The 7,467-nt window shown below is 34.0% G+C and overlaps 1 long non-coding RNA gene across 1 annotated transcript in view; it reads left to right on the forward strand.

Moving 5' to 3' along the window:
• Positions 1 to 5,469: 5,469 nt before the first annotated feature.
• The window catches only part of LOC118768439, a 5,087-nt gene continuing 3,089 nt past the window's right edge, over positions 5,470 to 7,467 (forward strand). The window contains exon 1 of the long non-coding RNA XR_005004281.1: positions 5,470 to 5,552. This is a non-coding gene — a long non-coding RNA (uncharacterized LOC118768439). The remainder of the gene's footprint in view (positions 5,553 to 7,467) is intronic.

Raw genomic sequence — 7,467 nt, forward strand, 5'->3', positions numbered from 1 at the left:
CTTCTTGTGTTGGTTGTTGCGTCGGAAACTTATGTAACAAGAATGATTTCCTTGGTAAGTCTTATTTATTGCCTAAGATAACTAAACCTGATTTATTACAGATTAATAGTTAATAAGAACATAGTATGATAGTTATATGGGAAGATATTTTGTTGTATGTATATGTGTTTGCATGTGTGTATATATGTGTATACACATGCGACCGTGCATACATACATATGTGTGTGTATGTATGTAGATATATATATATATATATATATATATATATATATATATATATATATATATATATATATATATATTGTGAACGACGAGAATGAGTGCTCAACACCCCATTGGGGGTTAGAATTCTTTATTTGCGTATTAAAACTACCATTAGTTTCATGTTAAGGACAATATCTTATTATTTTAACAAATTTTCAAGTTGATCACATGGAGGAATAGTGTCAACACAACCTCTCGTGAATTCAAGGAAATCTCGTAAAGAAAATAATAAATCAAGGTGTGCTACTCTTGGGTGGCACATTTGAGTGGTTATCTCACTTTGGAGGAAAACAGTCATGCTGGAGGTTAAATTTGTTTACATTATATTGTATTCTAGGTAAATGTGATGTTAGTATGTTGTGTGTGCTGAGGTAGTTCGTCATATGGACATGTTTCTTGTAGCTGCGGGTTTTTGTGTGGTATTTATTCAATTTTCATGTTCAGAAAAGAAACTATCTTGTTGGCTTAGCGGCGGGGTGGTGGTTCCTCTTTGAAGTGTCTAAGTGTGAGATATTGCTTGTGTATGTAGAGAGAAAAGGTTTTGTCCCCAATATTTAGGATGTAGTCTATTGATTGTATGATATTTAGTATTTTAGTGTTTTCTATATTTTCTGACTTTAGCAATGATGTTCTATCTTATCTGGGGACTACTTATTCTTCTTTCTTACAATGTCCATATCAAATTGGAAAAGAATGCTGCATGTCTTTTATTTTTGTCCCTAAATGAGGCCAAGTGTTGAGTGTATCTTTCCTTCAACCAATTGCCCGTCACTCCAATATGCGTCTTTGTTACTTCATTGGGATCCATGATTTTGGTCTTGTATATTTTGTTTTTTTCCTGACAGTTGTTTCTTAAAGGACAGCGATCTGGAGATCTACCATTACATTGTCTTTCGGGAATATTTCTGGCGTGTTTATTTTTATTGTGGTGGAGTATTATTGACCCTATATTAGAGAAGCAACTATAGCTGACTTTAACAATTTTTCTTTTGAAGGTCTTGTGGTAGTTGTGTGAATACAAGAATGGATTGTCTATTAATTTGAAGAATTTCATAACACTGTATGAAGAATTTCATAACTCTGCTATAAGGGGGATTAGATCCTAAGAGATTCCTCTGTCTGCGCCTTCATGGTCTATGTATATTTGGTTCAATGTAGTTTATGTTATTCTTGAATTTGGACCTTTCTAATGCAGCATTATAGTGGTGGGGTGGCTGTTTCAGTATGGGAAACTAAACTTGTGGTCTTTCAAAAGTATCTTTATCGGAGAATAAATTGGAGACGCGCCTGCTAATGTTGTTAACTAGTTGTTTAATGACTACTGGAGGGTGGCTGAAGCCGATGTCAAATGAGATTTACCACTCGTAGAGTTTTACCCTTCGATCTCCTAAAGCGTTCGTCAAAAGACACTTGAATATAGTAAGGCATATGTTATCATAACAAATACTGATGTAGATATAATTATGAACGTAAGGAAGTTATTACTTTTTCATAATAATTCCTATTGGGTAAAAAAAAGAATAAGGACGATCTATTTGAAATGGCAATATGGAGCTCTAATGGCTGAGCTTTTAGGCCTCTATATCCTAAATATCCTTGGAAAAGAGATAAAAGAAGCCAACATAGGTTTATATAGGTTTATGGCCTGGAAGTGGTAGGCAATAAAAACGGACACAATATGGATAGGATAAGGAAAACCTTATGCAAAATATTACGCCAATTTTAAGAACCACAGTTAGTACCGACCTTAAAGAAGTCAACTTCCTAGTTATAACATGAACCTTAATACAACCAAATTTAAACCTACCACAAACCAAATGAGGAAGCTTCGTATATCGACATAGACTCCAACCATCAACCAGCAGCCATTGAACAACTAGTTAACAACATTTATCAGCCGATAAAAATACTTTTGATTAACTCCAATTTCAGTTTCTCTCGTTAATTATACACCCCCCACACACATATATGTATGTATATGTATGTATGTGTATATGTATGTATGTATTTTTGAGTGTATATGTGATTATGCAGATTGTATATTTATCTACGTATGTGGGTTTGTGCGAATTTTTGATGTGTGCCTCATTTATAAAGGCAATGATTATCTTCTTTATCCTTCCATAGACTGGACCAGTTTCTTCGTATTCCATTTGACTTTTAAAAAGTTCAGCGAATATAAAATCTCTGCTGAGAACTTATCAAAAGCTGTGAGTAGATATTTGCTCTCTCTCTTTTCCTTTCTTTCTCTTTCTTTCTGCACATATAAGCACGCGCACACGCACACACACACGCCCACATACACACACACACACACACACACTTACAGAAGAAAGGGAAAGCAGCAAACAAATAATGGGTTCAATATCTTTAGTAAATATTGATTTCGTTAAAACAACAGCTATTTGAAGTTTCGCCTGATCCACTCAAACATAAATATATAAATACATGTTAAATACATGCATACATACATATATATTATATATGTATATATATATATATATATATATATATATATGTATGTATATATATATATGTATATGTATATATATATGTTATATATATATAAAATATACTTTTTACTCTTTACCTTTTACTTGTTTCAGTCATTTGACTGCGGCCATGCTGGGGCACCACCTTTAATCGAGCAACTCGAACCCGGGACTTATTCTTTTGTAAGCCCAGTATTATTCTATCGGTCTCTTTTGCCGAACCGCTAAGTGACGGGGACATAAACACACCAGCATCGGTTGTCAAGCAATGCTAGGGGGACAAACACAAACACACACAAACACACCACACACACACACACACACACCACACACACACACACACACACACACACAACACAACACACACACACACACACACAACATATATATATATATATAATATATATATATATATATATATATATATATATTATATACAGATAAGTATTTATGTGCGTATGTATTTATTTTTTGACTCACTGTATATTCTGCGGTGAGCTAGAAGAGTCGTTGGCACGCCGGACAAATGGTTAGCGGTATTTCGTACGTCTTTACGTTTTGAGTTTAAATTCCACCGAGGCTGACTCTGCATTTCGTCCTTTCGGGATCAATAAAATAAGTAATGGTTGTGTGTGCCCGTGTGTGTTGACTTAATCACTTTAACTACTCCTGGGTAAGAGTATAAAAAATTGTACCCCTCTGCCAAGCCAGTTAGAACCAGTTTGTCAGAGTAGGCTCATCAACCAAACTCAAATTCACGGCCTCCACATCAGACCTCAGTTGGTAGAAATTGAACGTGGGCTATCTAATATAATCGATATGTACATAATTTGTACGTATGTAAGTATATAATACGGACTTTTATATTGACCTGTAAATATGCTGAGACATGAACATGCAGTAGACCGTAGTAAGAGAATAAGAATAACTTGTATTTCATGAAATTCAGACAATCAACTCCATTTAGTGATAGGGGAAACTGTAATCTCACTGAATGTGATATTGTGCTGGTCAATAAAAATACTATTCTATCCACCATTATCTTTAGTCGGAATACATCACTTTTATATTCCGTTATATTATCTCCGATTCTGACTGACAGTAAATAAAACGCCACATCATTATTGACTGGCTTTGTGTTTACACACACACACATATTATATATATATATGTATATATATATATATATACATATATATACATATATGTATGGTTTTGTATGTAAATTATATTATATATATACGACTCTTGCAGATGGAACGTGAGTTAACCACGACGGGACCCTTACAATTGAATATTTGGGTAAGCAAAATCTTTTATCACTTTTATTCAAATTTGTTTTTTTTGTTCCAGACATTCCAGTCCTGTTTTTATCGTACGTTTTAAATATCACAATAATAAAGAATGTTGTACTTGTGACACACAATATACAAATTCAAACTTTCAATTAAATTTTTAAGTGTTTTATCAGTATATTATTATAAAGGAGCAAACAAAAACATAAAATGCAGAGAGAACTGTATATATATAGCAACGCTATAACATTAAGCTAATCAAGTCCTGCGTTGCAAAACACCATCTTTCTCAAAGGTAAATATCTTTAAAACTATATATATATATATATATATATATACCAATTAAGGACTGAACACGAAAAGTGGACAGTCAACATGCTAGATATAGACGTCAAATCGCAATTCTCCACAAAGATTATGTTCTCGAATAAAACTCAGCACAAAACCAAAGCAATAAATAAGACAAATGAAAATATACGAAATGAAATAATTACCCATGTACCGATCAGTTTCGGTTATTAATATCCGCAAGGATATCTGTAACTTCGTCAGCATGGTCTGTTATGAACATAATTTGCTGGACTAGATGCAAAAAACGATACCGGAGTGTCGCATGCATAAAGTACAACCGATTAAGTTCGAATGTATCTTTCAAATGCCTTTACTTTGGCGCGCTGAGACCCGAAAAACCAGCCTGCAGCTAATAATTAGCAGCAGTCAATTTATCGGTTAAAGAACATATATTTTATATAAAATTAATTAAGGTAGAAATTGATATTAGTCAATTAAAACCAGTGGTCTAGCATATTAAAAAGAATCCGAAGATTAAAATATTTATATATGCCATTAATTGGTATATATACCAATTAATTGGTATATATAAATATATATAAATGCGAGTGAAGATGTGTACGTTTTTATAGTGACGTATAAATACGCACGTGGGTCCACGAGCGCACATGTGAGCGTATGACTAGCCATGTTACGTGTTTACTATGAAATTTTAATCTTATTTTATATAAGTAGCAGAATTAAACAGCCTTACTAAAGTAAAGAAACTGTGGTCGACACGCATCAGTGTTGATACATTGTTATCCATTATCAGTAAATGAAAGTTTTTCAGTCAATGGTCAGATTTATATAATGGTGCAATTTAGGTTCCTGTTATTAGGACAAAATTATTTTAAAAACTAGTTAGATTGCTATAACCTAGGAAAATTCTGCTGACTGTTTAAACTAATTATATTTATTTATTCTATCTGTCTGTCTGTCTGTCTATCTATCTATCTATCTATCTATCTATTCCTTTATCTATCTATATACGTGTATTTATTCTTATTTCAGTTTAGACAGAAACCGGACGATATTTGCTATTTACTCCAAACCATATAGCAAGACATCTAAAAAAAACTGTTGCACAATATCTCCCAAGTTTTAAGCACATCCCAAACTTTGCTTAACGTCGGAGTTCAGCAAAGTCACATAGAGTTGTTTGATGAAAGTAAGTATTGTGTCTCTTATTTTTATCACCACTACCATCATAATTAGCTTTATCATCACCATTACCATCATCTTCGCCGTTGTCGTCATCGTCATCATCAGTAGATGATGCCACAGGACACACACACACAATCATACAGACCTTTTTATTTACATTTTCTTTTTAATTATACCAATTACCTCGAGGGCAAAAATGTGTTCTACTTATGTATAGAAGTAGAAGGTGCAAGCTCCACTGGATTGAAAAATTCACACAAATCGTGCGCTTTCATTTACTCGAACAGGAAAATTATTTAGTGCTGCAAAAATTTTCCTGAGCTCAAATTTATTTTGTGTTATGTGGTCACGTTCATTTTCGAACTAGGAACGATATATATACAATCACAACTGACACGTCCAACAAACATAGAAGAGAAATAAATCACATCCCATTGCCGAGCAGTGATATATTTTTTCTCACTCGGCTCCGTTTCCTTTCTTTTTACCACCACCGAATCAATCTAAAGTTTATGTATGTCCAGCATAAAAGATATTATCATATACGATGGTCTTCTTTCATGTTCCCTCTACCAAATCCACTCACATAGACCCGAGACCATGTGATAGGGAACCAAACTTCTTACCACACAGCTACGCCTGCGCCTATGTATGTGTGTGCATGTGAGTGTATTATATATACTTTATGTTTATATATGTGTGTGTATATGTACGTATGTGCCTGTATTTGAACGTACGTACATATGAACGTGTGTATAGGTATACGCTATTTCCAATTTTGCTTCAGCGGACAAGTAGTGACTTCCAGTTGACAGTTTTAACTGCTGCGATAATGGATAATCCAAGCCACTGGAAGATGATCGAGACTTTGGTCATGTCTACTACGAGGATCCTTGATGCTTGAGACACGATTGCTTTGCAATATCAACAGGAATTGAAACAGAATGATCATAGGTTTCAAAACAAGCGTTCATAAAGAAAAAAATCCGTCTGAAAATGAAATGTATTATAAGAACTGACTTCACAATCATTCAATGTGTGTATACATTCTTTGGAGACACTCTGTATATGTGTGTGGGGGTATGTATGTGTGTGTATGTGTCTGTGCGTGCATAACCATACATACTTGTATACATATATCATCAAGATATTGTAAAGAAGAATCGACAATCATACATCTTCAAAATTTATTACATTATTACTCTCTTTAAACGGCTGTTTTTCTATTTCCGTATTTCGAGCATTTCACAAGATACGCCTTCGATAAAACAGTTGCTCCCGCAAAGCAAAGTTAAATCAAATTTAGGATTTGGCGGAGGGTCAAAATTGGTAACAAAAACAGGACAGTGAAAACAAACAGGAAGTACTAAGCCTCAATGAGGTTGTGGTGGCGAACGCGTGAAAAAAAGCTTGGACAGGAGACAGACAAGAATACGTCTTCTTCTTCTTGGTCCAGTTACAACAGAGAGAAAGAAACACAACTTAAGAGAAGTAAGATGGCCGATGGTCACGTTGGGAGAGTGAGGGAGAGAGAGTGACAGGCAGCGAACTGTGAAGTGGAGAAGAAAAGAATTGGAGATAGGATAAATGATTAAAATAGGAGAGGGGAGCAGGAGGTAGAAGAATAAGAGAAAGGAAGAGGGAAAAATGAAAGAGTAATAAGATAGAATAGTGGCAGAAGAGGAGGTAAAAGAATAAGAGAAAGGAATAGAGAAAAACGAAAAAGTAAAAGGATAGAATAGAGTGTGCATCAGAATTATTATGATAAAACTCACTTGGAAGAGATGCGTGGCGTTCAATTATAAAATAATATAAATATGTATATTATATATATATATACATACATACATACATACATGCATATATATACATGTACTTGTACTTCGTATTTTTTGTTGTTTACATTTTGTGACGTCCTG

Source organism: Octopus sinensis, linkage group LG29 (assembly GCF_006345805.1).
Source record: "Octopus sinensis linkage group LG29, ASM634580v1, whole genome shotgun sequence".
NCBI classification, from domain to species: Eukaryota; Metazoa; Mollusca; class Cephalopoda; order Octopoda; family Octopodidae; genus Octopus; species Octopus sinensis.